Raw genomic sequence first — 19,108 nt, 5'->3', positions numbered from 1 at the left:
AACTGAACCTCTTGGCATGGCCTCTTTTTTTGTCCACGACATGGATATGCTGTTTCACTGTGACAAAGCAGGAAGTCAAGTGAAGGATGCTGAAGTGATAAACGAAGACCTCCTGAAAAATCTCAGAAATAGAAAGGAAGTGTGCAGAGCAGATGCAGGTGATCTAAGAGGGATATTGAAACTTTTTGACCATACAGGATACAGTTAGAAAAGACAAAGCCCATCTGAAGTTGTCGGTGATGTGGCATGTGAGGTCATTTTTATACTGATGACCACATTTGGCTCTGTGGAAAAATCACTTCCATGAATTAATCTAGGAGTCACTAAGCAAAATGGCTTTCCTTTCAGACCAATATTCAGTGCCTTGCAAGAGCTATAAATACAGAGCATCTTCTGTTCTGGTAATCTTCTGTTACCACCTTTCTTTCTTGTATCTATCTTCAGCACTGGGACTTTCCCAAGCAGGTATTATAGATCCTGCTTTTCACAGAGTCAGAGCATTGAAGGAGCTGGAAGGGACCACTAGTGATCATGAAGTCCTACCCCTCTGCAAAGCAGGCTCCCTACAGTAAGCCACACAGGTAGGCATCCATGCAGTTCTTGAATGTCTCCAGAGAAGGAGAATCCACAATCTCCCTGGGCAGCCTGTTCCAGTGCTCTGTCACCCTCACTGTGAAGAAGTTCCTTCATGTATTGGTGCAGAACTTCCTGTGCTCCAGTTTATGGCTGTTTTCCCTTGTCCTGTTTTTACAGACTGCTGAAAAGTGGTTGACCATGTCTCTTTGACTCCCACACTTAAGATATTTATAAACATTAATCAGATTCCCTCTGAGTCTTCTTTTCTCAAGGCTGAACAGACCCAGTTTGCTCAGCCTTTCCTTGTTAACAAGGTGCTCTGGGCCCTTTATAGTCTTTGTGGCCCTCCACTGGACTCTCTTCAGGAGATCCCTGTTTTTTTTAATACTGGGGAGCCAATGTCTGATTTAGAATAACTTGTTCTTGCTGTTCACTCACAATGAAACCTATGACTTACTGTTCGATTTTATTAAATATCAACATTACCTCTACTGTCTCCAGGGAACAGATGATCAGTAGCATTTCTGTCCTGTAAAAGAGCTTGAATATGTGGGATGGTACTGAGCACAGTGTACACTGTATCCTTTAAAAGAAAAGTCACCTTCTTGACAGCTGCACCCCAAAATCACCCCTCCTTTTCAATGAAAGCCATGGACATAATCTTCTTTCATATATATGTGATTTAATCAGGTGAATATTCTGAGAGCTAAACTCAGAGCAGACTGTTCCCCTCATAAAGGGAAGTTGGATTAAAATACGAATGAAGGTTGTCTGGGGACTAAAAGAGTTGGGAAAGGTTTTTGGTAAAAATTCCTAGTATACCTTTCAGTAATAATGTTAATAAACAAATTGAGTAATACAGCACTGAACCAGGCAAATCTGTGAACAGGCTGAAGTATTTCAATTTTGTTAAGTGTCTTAGAAATAGACTTGATTCAGAAACTGCTTCACAATTCCAGATAGCCACAGATAAAAAAAACTAAAAGCTGATTGTAATCATCCATGACTACTAAACATTCACCACTTTCAAACTCAGATAAAATATGTAAGTAGTTAAAATGTCCAAGCTGAAGCCAATTCAGTAGTCAAGAAATCTAGTTCACAATATCAGACATACCGAAGAAAAAAAAAAAAAAAAGGAAAACAGAACAAAATCTCCAAAGAACCTTATAAAAATTGTTGATTCCCAAACAAGAAATAATATAGATCAGATTATTTCATTAATAAACAGAATTAGCACATCCACACAAGCAGAATCCATTAAACCACTACCAGCTAAACAAGAATAACTTCAGAAAAAAGAATGTAAGTATCATAGAATCATAGAATGGCTTGGGTTGGATGGGACCTCAAGGATCATCAAGTTCCAACCCTCCTGTCACTGGCAGGGTTGCCAGATTCTAGATCGAATACTAGATCAGATTGCCCAAGGCTGTATCCATCCTGGCCTTGAACACCTCCTAGGACATATCTGGGATCACCTCAGTGCAGGTGCAAAACCTTGCACTTTGCTCTGTTGAAACTCATTGGGTTCACAACAGTCCACCTTTTGAGTTGAGCAGTGATGAAGTCACTGCAAAAAACCTGAGGACTATCAAGAAGGACTTCAGGGGACTAGTGCGGGTAGTTGGAGGAACAGATGTGCAGGTGTTTTTTTCTTCTTTACCTTCAGTGGCAGGGAAGGATGCTGAGAAGATCCAAAAACCCTACCTCATAAATAAATGGCTTAGAGGTTGGTGCAAACTTTTTTTTTTTTTTTTTTTTTTTTTTTACCATGGGACAATTTACTCGGCACCTGGCATGATGGCTGCAGATGGAAGTAGCCTGTCTCCAAGATCCAAGAGAATTCTAGCCAAGGAACTGGCGAGATTTGTTGAAAGGTCTTCAAATTAGGTATGAAGGGGGAAGGGGACAAAATGTGGGCCACTAAGGTTGAATGGGTAGTTCAAGGCTCGAAACAGCTTGATGGATGAAGAGGATGGAGTTCAAAGGGATGAAGAGGGGCTGGGGGATGCTGCTTCTCTAAAGTGTCTGTACACCAGTGCGCACAGCATGGGAAATAAACAGGAAGAGCTGGAGATCTGCATGTGGTCGCAAGGCCATGATCTCATTGCGATCATTGAGATGTGGTGGGACAGCTTGCATGACTGGAATGTTGTCATGGAGGGCTATGTGCTTTTAGGAAAGATCAGCTGGCAAGGACGGGGTGGTGGAGTTGCTGTTTATGTGAAAGAGCAGCTAGAATGTATTGAACTCCACCTGAGGGAGAGTGACATAGCTATGGATAGCTTGTGGGTGAGAATCAAGGGGCAGGCTGATAAGGGTGACACTGTTGTGGGTGTGTACTACAGGCCCCCTGATCAGGAGGAGAAGGTTGATGAGGCCTTCCACAAGCAACTGGAAGTAGCATCATGATCCCAGGCGCTGGTGCTTACGGAGGACTTCAATTATTCAGGTATTTGCTGGATAAGCAATGTGGCCAGGCATGTGCGGTTCAGCTGGTTCTTGCAGTGTGTGAAGACAACTTTCTGATGCAGGTGGTGGAGGAACCAACGAGGAGAGGGGTGTTACTGGAGCTTATTCTAAAGGAATAAGGAAGGACTTGTTAAGGAAGTAAAGGTCGGAGGCAGCTTGGGTTGTAGTGACCATGAGATGGTGGAGTTCAAGATCTTGAGTGGAAGAGGCATAACAAAAGGTAGGATTACCACCCTGGACTTTAGGAGAGCCAACTTTGATCTCTTCTGGGACCTGCTTGGTGCTATTTTGTGGGCCAGGGTGTTAGAAGGTAAGGGGGCCTGTGAGAGCTGGCCAGCATTTAATCAGCTCTTCTTCCAAGCTCAGGATCGGTGCATCCCTGTGAGCAAGAAATTGGGAAAGGGTGGCAGGAGACCTGCGTGGATGAGCAAGGAGCTCATGTGCAAACTCAAAGGGAAGAAGAAGGTCCATGAAATGTGGAAAAAGGGTCTGACCACCTGGGAAGTGTATAGAAATGTTGTCAGGGCCTGCAGGGATGCGATGAGAAGGCTAAAGCCTACCTGGAATTGCATCTGTCAAGGTATAAAGGATAATAAAAAAGGCTTTTTTAAAAGTATGTTAACAGTAAAAGGAAGACTAGGGAGAATGCGGGTCCCCTACTAAGTGAGGGGGTGTTCTGGTAATGGGGGATGTTGAGAAGGCGGAGATACTGAATGCCTTCTTTGTTTCTGTCTTCAGTGGAAAAGCTCTCCCTCAGGAATCCCAGACCCTGGAGGTTAGTGAGAGCATCTGAGGAATAGACGACTTCCCTTCAGTCAGGGAAGAGGTGATCCATGAGTGACTAGCAATACCAATGTTCATAAATCCATGGGACCTGATGGGGTGCATCCATGGGTGCCGAGGGAGCTGGCGGAGGTGATTGCTGAACCACTCTCTATCATCTTCGAGAGGTCTTGGAGAACAGGAGAGGTGCCTGAAGACTGGAGGATAGCCAGTGTCACTCCAGTCTTCAAAAAGGGCAAGAAGGAAGATCCAGGTAATTACAGGCCAGTCAGCCTCACCTCTGTCCCTGGAAAGGTGATGGAACAGCTTGTGCTGGATGCCATCTCCAGACAACTGGGAGAAAAGGAGGTTATCAGGAGCACTCATCATGGGTTCACCAAGGGGAGGTGATGTTGTCACTGGCTGGATGGATGAGGAGAGGGCAGTGGATGTAGTCTACCCTGATTTCAGCAAGGCATTTAATACTGTCTCCCACAACATCCTTACAACAGAGCTGAGGAAGTCTGGGATAGATGAGTGTACAGTGAGATGGGTTGAGAACTGGCTGACTGGCAGAGTGCAGATGGTCATCGGTGGTGGTGCAGAGTCCGGTTGGAGACCTGTAACTAGCGGTGTTCCCCGGAGGTCGGTGCTGGGTCCGGTCTTGTTCAACATCTTCATCAATGACCTTGACGAGGGGATAGTGGCCACCCTCAGCTGATGGTACGAGGTTGGGAGGATTGGCTGACACGTCTGAAGGCTGTGCTGCCATTTAGCAAGACCTGGACAGGCTGGAGAGCTGGGCAGTAAGAAACCAGATGAGGTTTAACAAAAGCAAGTGGAGAGTTTTACACCTGGGTAGAAATAATTGCATGCACCAGGACAGGCTGGGGGAAGACCTGCTGGAGAGGAGCTCTGCAGAGAGGGACCTGGTTGGCCTGGTGGACGACAGGTTGGCCATGAGCCAGCAGTGTGCCCTTGTAGCCAAAAAGGCCAATGGCATTCTGGGGTGCATTAAAAAGAGCGTGTCCAGCAGGTCGAGGGAGGTGATCCTCCCGCTCTACTCTGCCCTGGTAAGGCCTCATCTGGAATATTGTGTCCAGTTCTGGGCTCCCCAGTACAAAAAAGACAGGGACCTCTTGGAAAGAGTCCAGTGGAGGGCCACTAAGATGGTGAAGGGCCTGGAACACCTCCCCTATGAGGAGAGATTAAGCAAACTGGGTCTGTTTAGCCTTGAGAAAAGAAGGCTGAGAGGGGAATTGATCTTGGTCTATAACTATCTAAGGTGTGGGGGGCAGAGTGGGAAGGCCAGACTCTTTTCAGCAGCGTGTGGAGACAGGACAGGGGAAACAGACAGAAACTGGAGCATAGGAAGTTCTGCATGAATGTGCACAAGAACTTCTTTACTGTGATGGTGATGGAGCACTTGGAGCAGGCTGCCCAGGAGGGTTGTTGAGTCTCCTTCTCTGTAGATATTCAAGACCTACCTGTGCGACCTGGTGTAGGGAACCTGCTTTGGCAGGGGGGTTGGACTTGATGATCTCTGGAGGTCCCTTCCAACCCCTATGATTCTGTGTGTGTGAAGATCCCTCTGGATGGCATCCCTTCCTTCTGCTATATCAGTCACAATATAGACTCTTTATGATTTCATATGAAATATAAATATTTTAAGTCCAGAAATGCTTAGGAAATTAGAATAAAATAAAATTGAAAATTAATAGGATTGATGTAACTGGTCCCTCTGTCATTTTCAACAACTGACCATGGGCCGGACCCCATCCAGAACGGACCCCATCTGGAGAGAGACATAACATGGATGCCATGGAGTCTACTCTCACTTTTACTGCTGCATCACATGGCTTATATACCAGCATGGCTTCCATGCATGCGTGTCCTGTACACCCGCTACACAACCCCATGTACACATGCCTCTTCCCACCCCAAAGTCCTTCCTTGCATAAATCATCTCATCACAGGGCATTCGGCAAAGCGCTTCTTCACATCCCCATTCCATGGTTCCACTTCAGCTGCTTCGGCTGTTGTTATCTTAGCAGTTCTTGTGCAATTACTCAGGCCCATCCCCCAGCTGACCTTATTCCACAACATCCCTCAATGCTCTTTAATATGTTACATCATAACTCCCCTGACATTTGTTAAAAGACAAATGAGAAATAAGGTCCCTCCGGTAAGAACAGCTCTAACACACCAAAAGGAACAACATTCCTTTTTGACAAATATGGACTTTATAGTTATAAATGAATATTTCTGACCAACCTCCCCCCCCCCTCCAAATAAAATAAAATAAAGCAATACTGATAGTTTTGTTTTTAGTGCATAACAACCTTTCTGCAACAGCTTTAGATTACTAAAAAGTACAACAGTACAGAGAAAGATAAACTTTCATATCTTCAAAGGATGTGAAAGAGGAAGCCACCTGGATGTGAAGTAAATAATTAAATAAATATGTTTTTGTAGAACTCTCTAGTACTGTGGACTACGTACCACTGTGACAGAAAAAGACTGAATTACTGAACACAAATGAACTTACCGTCTTCTCTTGAAGGCTGAAACATAGTGCTTTGCAATCTCTTTTTCTTCAGACTACCATAAGCATAAACACAAATTTAATTTCCAACATGATTCACTGGAAAGACTTTTCTACACAAGGCCAGTTTCCCTGCCATTCAATATTCAGTCTTTGATAAGATGTGATTTTGGACATAAGCCTGTTAACTCAAGTTGGGTGATCAGGTATATAGCTACTGTATTTTAGATGTTTCCACTTAACTCCATCATTGTGTTCTCTTCTTACAGCCAGAGCAGGTAAGATTTGTTGACTCTCTTTTTCGATAGAAGCAAAAATCCTTTTAGGTCCATATTGAAGAATGGCCAGAAGCAGATGCATGAAGAAGAGTGCAAGCAAGAGATTATAAAGAATACTTCCTAATAGCAATCTCCCATCAAACTGGCATCAGAAGGAGGACTCTAACTCGCACGCAGCTCCTTTGTACAAAGACTGCTCTGAAAGTAATGCCTCCTATTTTATTAGGTTGTCGTATGACTCTTTCAGAACATTTATGGAGACCAAGCAGTGAAAGTGAGCACAGTTATGCATGTCAGCAGTGGCAAAAGCAACGTGAAAGACATTCTGAACAGACTTGCAGATGTCAGTGGGTGCAATTTTTTCCACATAGAGGAATTCAGTTCCTCAGTTTTGTTTCATTTCGCTTCCATCTCAGACATCGTTTTTTCAGGCTGCCCTCTGCTGCCATCTGTCGCGTAGCAAAAAAATGAACTGGAATACTTGTGAGGAAGGTTCAACCTGTACTTCCATACCACCAATATCCACCTCTGACCTCTGACCAACTCAGCAAAATAGGAGGCATTACTTTCAGAGTAGAAACCCTTTTTTTTTTCCTTTCACATGCTCTACCAGAATCAGTTCCAGACAGGCTTTGAATTTTCCAACCCTAACCCTGCATGGTCAGATGGTGTCTCTATTTCTCTCCCAGATCACCAGCCACTGTTTCTTCACTCTTGCACATTTCCTCACTGTATGTGAGTTTTCTCAGGAGCCCCTCATCATTTTGATCTCCTGCTACCTTTGCATTATGTTTTGTTAAGATAAACTATTCCTGATCTCTGAAAATTAAGAAGCAATCCTAGACTTCTCCTCTGTCCAGGACCAAAACTCATGGGAACTTCCAAGCAGATCCTTGAAGATGATAAATTCTGCTCTCCTAAATCCTGGGGCTGTGATTCTGCTTTTTGCATTTCTCCCTCTTCCCAGGATTCTGAGTTCAAACACTATGTGATCACCACAGCCGAACCTGCTCCTGACCTTCACATCTAGTGCTGATTCTTTCTCATTTGCAACTAGGAGATCCATCTCCTTGATCTCTTGTTTCAGTATGATTTAATCGGTAAACTGGATTGCTTCTGTCTCACTGTGCTGCCCCCACCATAAGGACCAGTGCTGGTGAACTAGAGGCTCCTTTCAGTTGTCTGAAGAAGGCCTCATCTACTTCTTCCAAATCATGTGGTCTGTCATAGTCATCCACCATGTCACCCATATTGATCTGCCCTCTGCTCCTGAGCCATATGCTATCAGCAGGCTCACTGCATGTAATAAAACAGAACAGCATGAATTTCTAATGCTCTCATGGAAAGAGCAGTTCTCTCTCCTTACTTTTCTGGTGTCTTTGCTAAATGACCTGTCTCTGTTCTCCGCAGTACTTCTGCAAGCTATCACAGAAAACCTCCATGATCTAATAGCTTTACAGCCAGGCCATGAAGGGAAAACTGGGCCGTGCTAGATAGAACACCCAAACCTAGGCTTCGAGATGCACTTAAGTTGTTGAGTCACATGGACTATTCGGTCCTATATTCCACAGTCATAGACCTATTACTACAAACTGAGCTTAAATTTATCATGTTTCTTTCTGGATTTGCATATGCATAGGCACTTCAGAAAGGTACCTAGTCATGCTGACATCCTAGAAAGTGTATGAAGACTTTCTTTTGCCTCAGGTTAGTTGATCTGTTGGCAAAGATGTTTTTTGTCAGTTAGTCAGGCTGATTCCAACTCTTCCACAGTCTTTAGTTCCCAAGTTGGTCTGATGGACTTAGAAACTAAGTCCCCATTGCTAGTGCCGCTGATGAGTGATCCATCCCATCCTCCTTCTCACCTCCTCCCACCACACCAATAAGATGAAATGGAAACCTGCCTGGTCTCCATGTCCAAGGCAATGCACTCATCCTTTTTAATATCCAGGACTCTCCTGACAGGTTCATTAGTACTCACCAGCAGGGGTGTGTAGGCCTAAAAAGTGTTATATATGTCCTATATATGAGATTTTGGCAAGTTGTAAACCATCATAGATGGCAGATCAGGTTGTTGGATACCCTGGAGCAGGGAACCTCTGTATACTAACATTCACTACTTTTTTGGGTGCTCTGGTGGGGCTCATGATCAATGGATACAAACATCTAATTTTGCAGAGCTCCTAATTCCTTGTTTTCTAGGACAGTGATGACCTGTTCTGTAGTTATAAATCCTCAGGTGGACCAAGAACATTCTTCCTGATGTCAGAACTCACAAGCTTTCAGCTCTCACTTTGGGAGTTTCATTTTCCCAACCTGATTTACACAATTTGTCTCAGATTTGCCAGGAATGGGGAGTTTCACTGCTGAAATTGCAGGATCTCAGAGGTTAAATACATCTGTTTTCATTTCTGTTGCTCTCTTTAAATAGCTCCTTTGGCGATATGGATCTTCAACCACCACACATTTGCATTAAGGGTATAAAACTGTTGTGGCTAATCGGAGAAGCCCTCCTGTTGAGTCACAAGGTTCAGAAAGGCCGTGATTCCCTGCTGATTCATGGTTGTTTTTTATTTCAACACAGCAAGTCTGGTGATTTCCTAGGAGTGGTTTAGGGAGCTGGTCTAGCTGACCTAGCACAGCAAAATGGGTGAATTCACTGCTTGGTTCCATTTCCAGCTGTAGGTTTCTTATATCTCTTTATTCTATGGTCAACAGCAGGATATTCTTTTAGTTTTTTAACCCTAGTTAACTCTCAGTGTCAGCTGTCAATTCCAATTTTTAGACAATCAAAAGTTTTTTATCCTTCCATGTGGTGTCCCTGGATTTTACCTCTTTGATTTAAGTCATTGTTTCTCAAACATCAAGGTTGCCAAATAAAGTGCCATGTCATTTTATATCAGTCCACAAATTACATGTTCTCTCACATATAGTGTGTCTTCCTCTACATATTATGTTCTATATAATTTTATGTGTTGAGATAGTGTTAATGGTACACAGCTTGATCACTCTGAAGGTTTTGGTCCAATTACTACAAACGTTTTACTTTATGATGGATATAGTCTCTACCTAACAAAATGCAATCATTTTCCCTACTTAGGACTTCCTAAGGTCAAATAATTCTCAGACACCGACTCTAAGTACCAATAGCAGGCACACAACTCACATTCCGAAGCGAGCACTGAAAAAGGTGAAAAAACAGACAACTTTCTGCAGCTTAGAATTTTTATAAATTCTATGATGTAGCATTAAAAATATGGATATTTTTTCCTGCTTTCTAATAAACTCATCTCCATGAGATTTTCAGAAACATGTTATCCCAAAGATTCCATTTAAAATTCATCCTTCTTTGTCCTGTTCAAGACTGCTCATTGAAAGCTGTACCATATTTCTTCATGTGGTGTATAAGACAGAAACCACTAGAGAAGTCATGTGACTGTATAATCCAAAATTCTGTGTAGTCATAACAAAGGAAGACATATTTTTTGTAGTGAAGTATATCACTGTGTTTGGGGGCTGGAGTACCACAATGGTGTAAACAACATAAGGCCCTGTACAAAAACCCAATGGTGCAAAATAGATTTTATGTTTTCTTGGGAAGGAAGAATAGAAGTGCCTGAAATACCTCAGGAGATAAATCTAACATTCTTTTCACATATTATTTTATCCTGAACATGTTAAGCTAATGGAGTTCTTGCAGAAGGGAGAAAATAGAACTGGGAAATTCAGTACTTGATGAAGATGTCTGACATCATTATTGTTTTCTCCCTTCCAGGTTCAGAAGAAAATGTAGCTCTAAACACCCTCATGGAATTGCGTATATGGGTCTATAAGAGGAGCATCAGGATTTTCTTTTTTTTTTTATTAAAAAAAAATAACCTCTGAATGCAGCAAGGAAAGAGTTATTTATTTGACTGGGTATTAACAGTGTGAGAACAGATAAGCTTGTATTTGGAAGTGGAACCACTCTCACAGTTGAACCAAGTAAGTACCCTCATTTTCACTTGTAAAATCATACTGAAGGGATTCAGTAGTTTGCGTTCATTGTAAGAATTTTCTGCTTTAGTAATTCCTGGTCCACGATCCTCAAACACCTGACCTGCAGTCCTTAAATTTAATTTTTTTAAAAAAAAAAAAAAAAAAAAGAAAAGGAAAAAAAAAAAGAAAAAAAAAGAAAAAAAAAAAAAAAAAAAAAAAGAAAAAAAAAAAAGGACAAAAAATGTTCTCTGAGTCATTGACTCCAACAAGATATTCTTGGTTAGGGGTTGTAAGGGTTTTTCCTTTGGTTTTGCTTATTCTAAACAAAACCTTTATTAAGAAAAATAAGGCCCGCAGCATAGTGGAATATATAACTATTTCTATGCCTCTGTAAGACTAAAGAAAAAAATTATGACTTTTTGTACTAATAAAATATCTCTTCCAGAATGTAATATAAAAATCACTCACCAAACAATGCAAGGAATTCACAGGTGTGTTTTCAGATAATGCAAAATGACTGGATTCTGTTGAGACTGCTGGGCTTGATAAATAATAATAATAATAATAACAACAACAACAACAATAATAATAATTCTGCTTTACTAACAATAATTGCACTGTGCGCATTTGTTCTTGCTGAGAATCTTACCGAGTCAGTTATGCCTTTTATACTCGTTGCTTGGAAATACTGGAAATTAGAAAACATGAAAGGACTTTAAGTATCTTCTCAGATAATAAAAAGAACATAGGGCTAACAGTAGCTGTCAAGAACATGTTACACCTGGAAAGGAAATGTTTGAGGAAGAATAACAAAATGAGCCTTTTTTGATATACCCATTGTAACCGTGTGTAACAGCTGGTCTAATCTTTGGGACTGGGACTCAACTGACTGTGGAGCCAAGTAGGTATTCTTTATGCTTTAACATTTTCTGAGTTGTTATTGTTTGCATTTCAACTTTTTTTTCTCTTCTTCCTCCTAAAACTCAAGCAGCATCTTCCTCATACTTCAAGTAATTAATTAGACATTACGATTTCTGTGCATAACCCTATGATATGCAATTAGTTTAAGTATAAAAAGCATGCTGAATCCCCTTCACGGGAACTGCCAAAGAATCTGGGCTCTACAAGGACAAGCTCACACTGAATTTTCTTGGGAGCAAGTCCAGAGAAGGGAAACAAAGCTGGTGAGGGGTCTGGAACACAGCCTTTATGAGAAGCAGCTGAGGGAGCTGGAAATGTACAGTCTGGAGAAGAGGAGGCTCAGGGGAGACCTCATAGCTCTCTACAATTCCCTAAAGGGAGGTTGTGGTGAGGTGGGAGTTGGACACTTCTCCCATGTAACCAGCAATAGGACTAGAGGGAATGGCCTCAAGTTGCACCAGGGGAGAGTCAGATTGGATATTCAGAAGCATTTCTTCTCTGAAAGAATGGTCAGGTGCTGGAATGGGCTGCACAGAGAGGTGGCTGTCCCTAGAGGTGTTGAAATGTTTAGGTGTTGTACTGAGGAACATGGTTTAGTAGGAAATTTTGGTGATAGATGAACAGATGGACTGGATGATCTTAGAGCTCTTTTCCAACCTTGATGATTCTATAATTCTATGATCTACCAATTGGCATTTTCATAAGCTTTTAATAGTCATTATTAGGTTTCACACCCATGGCTGGGCAGTTTGAAGGGAACAAAAGGTTCTGTAGAGGAATATATATAAGATCCTAAGAATTTAAATTCTCTAGAGGTTAGAAAGGCAGCAGTAAGTGGGAAAATGGACAAATTACACAAAATAAATAAAAGATTTTTATCTATTAGTCTAATCTTACTTGGTTCAGCTTGGGTTAAACTATATAGGACCAAGGAAGTCAATGAATATGCAAATTTGGGAATCTGTTTTCTCTAGGTGTTTACAAACATGGAGTTGTGCTTGTTCTCATTAGCAGAGACAGCCCATGATCATAGAATCATAAGGCTGTAAAGGTCCTACAAGATTGTCTAACATCATAATGATGTTATGCCAGAGTATTGTTCAGCTTGCACTTTTTTTTTATGTGAGTACAGTGGGAAAGAGTGCCTGTTTAAGAACTTACAAAGATAAATGTGATGAATGAAATGTCACATCTGGAGGGATTTCTAAGTAGAATATAACACAGATGTTGTGCAGAATGCAGTCTAATGCACCTCTCTTTAACAGACTCCTGCTCTAGGGCATGTATTTTTGTTAAACTGCCACTGAAATTAGTACACTAATGTAAGGAACGTTGTAAAATATTTATACATGGGCTTCAAGTTTATAGGCCTCAGGGTGTTCTGCTCTTCAAATTTGTTTGTTATATTTTGTACTAAATCTGTATTGCACTTCTGAACACCCCTGTAGTTGTGTGACTAGCAATATGGCTTGTTAAACCAATTGACAAATGTACTATCTTTTCAGTATCTGTAGACTGGATTGGAATGATTTAAAGGTCTGTAACATTTTGTAGGGAAAATCTCTCACAATTTAACGTATTTGACCTTATTCCTGGAGAAGTGGAAATAATCATTTCAGAGGCTCCTGATTGCTTCTCTCCTAATTCATCAGCCTTGTCCTCCTTTTTAACAACAGTGCTTCATTTCTGCAAGTAATGCCACTCATCAGTGGAGTAATGTTGCACAGCAATGATGCAACAAACTGACTTCTCCCCTTGCCTTAACGGTTTTGCCATGGTTAGACCTTACAGCCACATCAGAAGAAGACTTCAGGGAGGTGCGAGAGAGTAAAGGAAAAACAGTTAATTCCTCATGTCTTGTGAATATACAAAACTGTTCTTGATAGATCTTTTATTTTTAGGAATTAGATTGTTGAGAAAGCAGAATAATTTGACTCTTGGAGCTGAATCCTTACAAGTTCTAATTTTTAGTTGCCTTATCAAATAAAGAACTCACATACAGGTATTAGTTCTAGGAAACGGAAGCTTAGGATCCTGTAGAATTAAAGCTTTCTTGAAAACCTACTTTTTAACTTTCTTTCTGCCTCTTACCTGCTTCTTTGGAATAAGCAGCAAGAATATATAAAGATAAAAGAAAGGCTATTAGTCAATGATGGGGAGCACCTGAACAGCAGGTGATTTAACTGTCAGGCAAGACTGCAATGAAATCAAATCATGCCCATAGAATGTTTCCTTTAAAATTTTTATTTTTTAAACAGATAACCAGAGAGATTCTACTCCAGAGGTCATTGTGATGAAATCAAAGAAACATGAAGAAGATGGTGGCACTGGGAAAGCAGCTTGTTTGGCAAGGAATTTTTATAAAAAGAACATCAGTTTGGAGATGTCCTCTGATGAAGTTGTATATGAACCAAAAGCTCCCATTGTGACATCAAACGGAATATATAATACTATTAAAGTGGTCAAAGTGAAAAAAAAATCGGAGGTGACGTGCACGGCCAGGTTAAGCAATGGCAATTTTACAGCCAACTCAACATCACCAGGTACAATTCTGTGGTACAATTACAACTCATTTCTCGAGGCAGTGTCTTCCAACACTTGCATGCCTTCCTGCTAATAAACATGCCTCGTGCATGCCCAGCAGAAATGGGGAGGAAGCCTAAGTACTGAAGCAGGTGGAGCTAAAAGATATTTAAAAACAACTTAAGCAAGTGGTCTTAGCTTTTAAGAACCTGAGGTTCCTTGAAAAAGGAAAAAAATATAACACTATACGAACTCTTTTCTGAATTCATATTTACTTATGACTAAATAATTCAACATACAGCATAAACCACTCAGAAAATGATAGGAGGTAGCCTTTGTAAAAGTGTTTTTGTTTTGTTTTGTTTTGTTTTCTTAAATCACTTTTTGTATTTTTGGTTCTTCCATTGTGAAGTTCATTCAAAAAGGTGGTAACAAACCAACTCAAGATTTCCTTTTTCCTGCAGTGGCACTGAGGACTGTTCTCCTCAAATATGTATTTGTGATTTGTCTGCTGAACCTGTGGAAAAGTCAGATGGACACTTTCTTTAATACCTTTTACAATTCAGATTTTGTTTATAGTGCCTTTTTAAAAATTATTTTTTAATTTTTTATTTATGCTACAGAAATGAAAGCTGAAGAAATAAAGCCAGCAAATGTTTGCAACACCACAGACACCTCTGCAGAAGGTTAGTTACCTAAAGATACTGTGAAATTCTGTTACTGTGTTGGGGATAAAAGCACGGAAATATTTTTTCTCAGGGGCAGAGGTATCAGAATCATGTACTCATCAAACACAAACTGCTTCTTTCAGTGTAACTGGGAACAGACAAGTTTTCAAATAGAAAATAAGCAACAGGAGGAAAAATCCAGTCAAGATAACTGCATTCCTCCTTTGTCATTATGATGTTTCTGTAATCTTTACTGTCATATCTCTATCTGACACTATTAACAGTGTTTTTTCCCCCACTTTTATACCCATATCATAGCATCTCACTCTAGACCATGACCTCTCTCTCCCCTCTTTTCTCTCTCACTAAGCAGATATCAAAATGGAGAAAGTGAACATGTTGTCCATGGCTGTGTTGGGTTTGAGAGTACTTCTGGCAAAAAGTATTGCCTTTAATACACTCATGAGTATCAAGTTGATTCTTTTCTGAGGTAAGGAAACACATAGCTTGGTCTGTGGAAACAGTAGAAATATGTGTCTGAAATGACTGCTTGGCTTTGTGTACTTCTTGAACCACACAAGGAGTGATACCTGTTCATCTATTTCTATTTCCATTAAAATATATATCTTGCCTCTTTCTGGAAAAAAGCAAAGAAGCAAAACCAGACTTTTTCTGTGTTCAGTGCTCAGTTTTGGTTGCTGGTTCCTGAGTGTGCTTTGCAGCAAGCTTGTTTTGCCAGAGCATCTCAGATTTTATCACAGATGCCCAAGAAATATTTCACTGACTGGCTCAAATGGCAGAACCTGAAGCTTGGAAAACAATCAAGGTGAGTAAGGAATCAAAAGGATGGCTCCCAAAACAAAAATATGTGAATGGCTGGCAGGAAAGAGAGGAGGAGGAAGAATTTTTAAATAAATGATCGCAGAGTGATAAAAAATAGTCCAGAATGAGGCCTGTGAGTCTTCCTGTCTTGACCCAACAGCAATCAAACAGCAGAGGGGTATATGCATTAAATGTATTACATTAAATATAGACTAAAACACACTTTGTTCTTCCAGGCAATGGAGAAAAAAAAGGCAGCAAAAGTGTGAGGAACAGCAGGAGAGAGCGTTTACCAGCAGAATGAATTTCAGAGGTGGAAAACCTTCCTAAACAGTTCATGTAACTGCTGGAGTTGTAACTGATTTTGCTATTTCTTGTTCTCTGTGAACTGAAGAGAGTATATTTTTCTTCATTCCTTTGCTAAGTAGAAATTGCTTTTCCCACTCTTTTATCTTTTGCATATAAGCATCCCACCAGCACTGATAATTTTAAAAATCAGAGCCTCACAATAGGTATGCAACCATTTAAAAACACCTTTACAGGAATGCTGCATTACTCCAGAGAGCCGAGATTTTACTGCTAAGAGGATTCAGGAGAGGCTACTAATGGTCTTATTGCTTTTTAGATAGCTTCAGTAACAATCTTTTTCTAGTGTAGATGAGGGAATCTGTGTTGGACCTGAAGTGATTCAGTGCAACCAGATAATATTCAACCACAGTAACATTTATACTTGCATTTCTTTACTTAACTTGTTAACTTCTGCAAAGTGTACAACACCTCCATTTTAAGTAACTGTAGTAATTACCCAAATAAAGTTTTAGTGTGCTAAAGTGCTGTAGATTGTGCTGTGTTTATTCCTCTGAATTTGGAAAGGAGATTGCTAAAATCTAGTTGTTCCAATGACCAGTGAAATCAGAAATGGAGCTTTATAACATGGATTTCCTGTTGACTGAATTTGTATTTCCTAGGGTTGTACTGAGAAGCGAAGGCATTCTTTGGCACATTAAAAAGCTCCAGGAAGGCCAGACTAAGGGGATTTGAATTTTTCTCACTTTTTTTTTTTTTCCTTAACCTTTTAGATGATCTGGTGTGATATTCTAGATCATGTCAAAAAGAGACATAAGGAGAAAACACTTGAGAGACAGGTTGGTATGAGCATGGGGAAGAAAAGCAGAGAGATGAGAAAACACTGTTTTCTTCCAATTGCTGTCACCAGAAAGGGGCCAGCAGGAAATAACATATACTTGATGCAGAGATACAGATTCTATAGCAACTTGCTAAAGAGCCACTCAGCTCTCAAACTCCCCAGCTCATCCTCCTTTCAGAAGCAGCAGGCAGGATGCTGTGGTTAACACAACTAACTTGCAGCATACAAGGTAAATTCCCCCTTGTTTTGAAAAACAAGTTAACCACATCCTGGAGAGAAAATCAGATTTTTCAGCTACTAACTGAGTTACTGCTGCCTTCAAGCCAGACTCTAAAAACAGTGCTCAATAACTTGGTCAGGTTAGTCTTTCACACCCTGCAAACTCCTAGAGGAAAACCTTCATCTTGTCGTAGAGTCATATAATCAAGTGGGACAGATTTATCTTCTTCAGAGTGTCTGGTATGATGCCATATTTTGGTTCTAGGAGAAAAACAATGTTGGTAACATGCTGATCTTCACAGTTGCTGCAGTTTTGTACAGAGCAAAAACCATTTGCAGTGAATGGTCCAAGTTGCTAGGGGGGAACAGAATTAGGACAGGTAACTTAAACTGGCCAAAGGGATATTCCATACCATACGACATAATGCAGAAGGCGTTTTGAAGAGGGATGGAGTTCATCTTGCTCTATTCCACTGCTTTGGGCCCTATCTGGGCATCAGATGGGGGGTGGTGAGCAATTGCTTCTTGTGTATCACTTGTAATAAACACGCATAGATATATTTATTTGTCATAATTATTATTCTTTTCTCTATATTAGTAAATAGTTTTATCTCAACCCATGAGTTCTACTTTTTTTTTTTTTCTTTTTTTTTTTCTTTTTTTCTTTTTTTTCCTGATTCTTTTCACATCCCACTGGGGGGGGTGGGAGGGGGAGGAAGAGTGAGAGAACAAACAACTGCATGTTGCTCAGCCACCTGGCAAGTTAAACCACAACATCATAGACTGGCTTAAGTTGCACGACACTTAAAGATCAACTAGTTCCACCCCCTCTGCCAGGGGCAGCGTTGCCAGTCACCAGATCAGACTGTCCAGGATCCCATCCAACCTGACTTTGAATACCTCTAGAGATGGGGAATCCACAACTTCTCTGGGTAAATTGCACCAGTGCCTCACCACTCTCTGAGTAAAGAATTTATTCCTAACATCTAACCCAAATTTCCCCTCTTTTAGTTTGAAGCCATTCTCCTTTGTCCTATCATAATCAGATGGTGAAAAAAAGTCCTCCTATGCTTGTAAGCTCCTTTCCAGTACTGGAAGGCCATAATGAGATCTCCCTGGAGCCTTCTCTTCTACAAGCTAAATAAGCCCAACTCCTTTAACCTTTCTTCACTAGAGATATTCTCCAGCCCTTTGAAAATAATTATGGCTCAACAGCTTCACATTCTTCCTGTATTTGGGGCTCCAGGCTTGGGCACTTATTCAGGAGGTGAGTGAAATTTACATGACAAAACAAATCAAGTTAAATATAAATCAAAAGAAGTTGCTCATTCATATTTTATCCTGATTTTCTGATGACACCCACCACACTTACTCATTAAACTCCAGATCACTCTTTTTCAGGCAAGACTCAGACTGGGAATACAAGTTCTGGATCTCTCTGAACATCAAGAAATAGTAGTCCTTGATTGTGTCTGGAAACCACTGAATGGAAATCCTGTGACTTTGCACCAGGGAAGACTGGGAACTATAAACGTTTGACAACCAAGTGGCATAGCGTGAATTTGTACAGAAATATATCAGTCAAATAAAGACTAAAAAGAAATGTAGGTAAGCCCTTGGGAGAAGTCTGTGTACACAATGAGGAATTTTGGTACCTAGGCAGCCAGTGTGAGAAAAAAAGATGTTAATGGGAAAGGCAATACATTACTATACTACCTGATACAAGTGGAAGAAGCAAGTATGTATGCAGACACACAAATGCTTTCCAGCTTTTACATTTCTAGATAAACTGTGTTGGATGTTTCAATAAAACATCCAATTATTTCCACTGTTGTGAGTTGTTTGAATCTAGGAATTTTAGTTTGAGTTAAGTAGCAGCTCTGGTCTATTTTTTGTCCTTGTGAACTTGTAATTATCTCCTACAATCAGTGGTTTTTCTGTTAAGAGTTAAAACTATAATTTTGAACCAATGCAGAACACGTGAAGAAAACTGTCCATGCCTGGAGCTTTGACCAGCTGAAAAAGGCTTGGTGGTGCTGGTCAGCAACTGTCTGAACACGAGCCAGTGGTGACCGAGAAGACCAGAGACATCCTCTTCCGTATCAGAAGAGATCCTTCAAATGTGACACTGGTGAGACTGCACCTAGAATACTGTGTTCAGTTTTGAGCCCTTCACTATAAGAGCGATATTGTG

General features: G+C 40.7%; 1 long non-coding RNA gene across 1 annotated transcript; it reads left to right on the top strand.

Annotated features, from left to right (window-relative positions):
• Positions 1-10,854: 10,854 nt before the first annotated feature.
• Positions 10,855-16,386, top strand: LOC107324962. The gene is made up of 5 exons (XR_001559592.2): positions 10,855-11,515; positions 13,794-14,078; positions 14,682-14,744; positions 15,100-15,216; positions 15,785-16,386. It is a non-coding gene; the product is annotated as an uncharacterized LOC107324962 (long non-coding RNA).
• The last annotated feature ends 2,722 nt before the right edge of the window (positions 16,387-19,108 follow it).

Source organism: Coturnix japonica, chromosome 27, assembly GCF_001577835.2.
Source record: "Coturnix japonica isolate 7356 chromosome 27, Coturnix japonica 2.1, whole genome shotgun sequence".
Classification (NCBI taxonomy): domain Eukaryota; kingdom Metazoa; phylum Chordata; class Aves; order Galliformes; family Phasianidae; genus Coturnix; species Coturnix japonica.
Note: the sequence above shows the minus strand (reverse complement) of the source record. Positions and strands in the feature narration are given on the sequence as shown.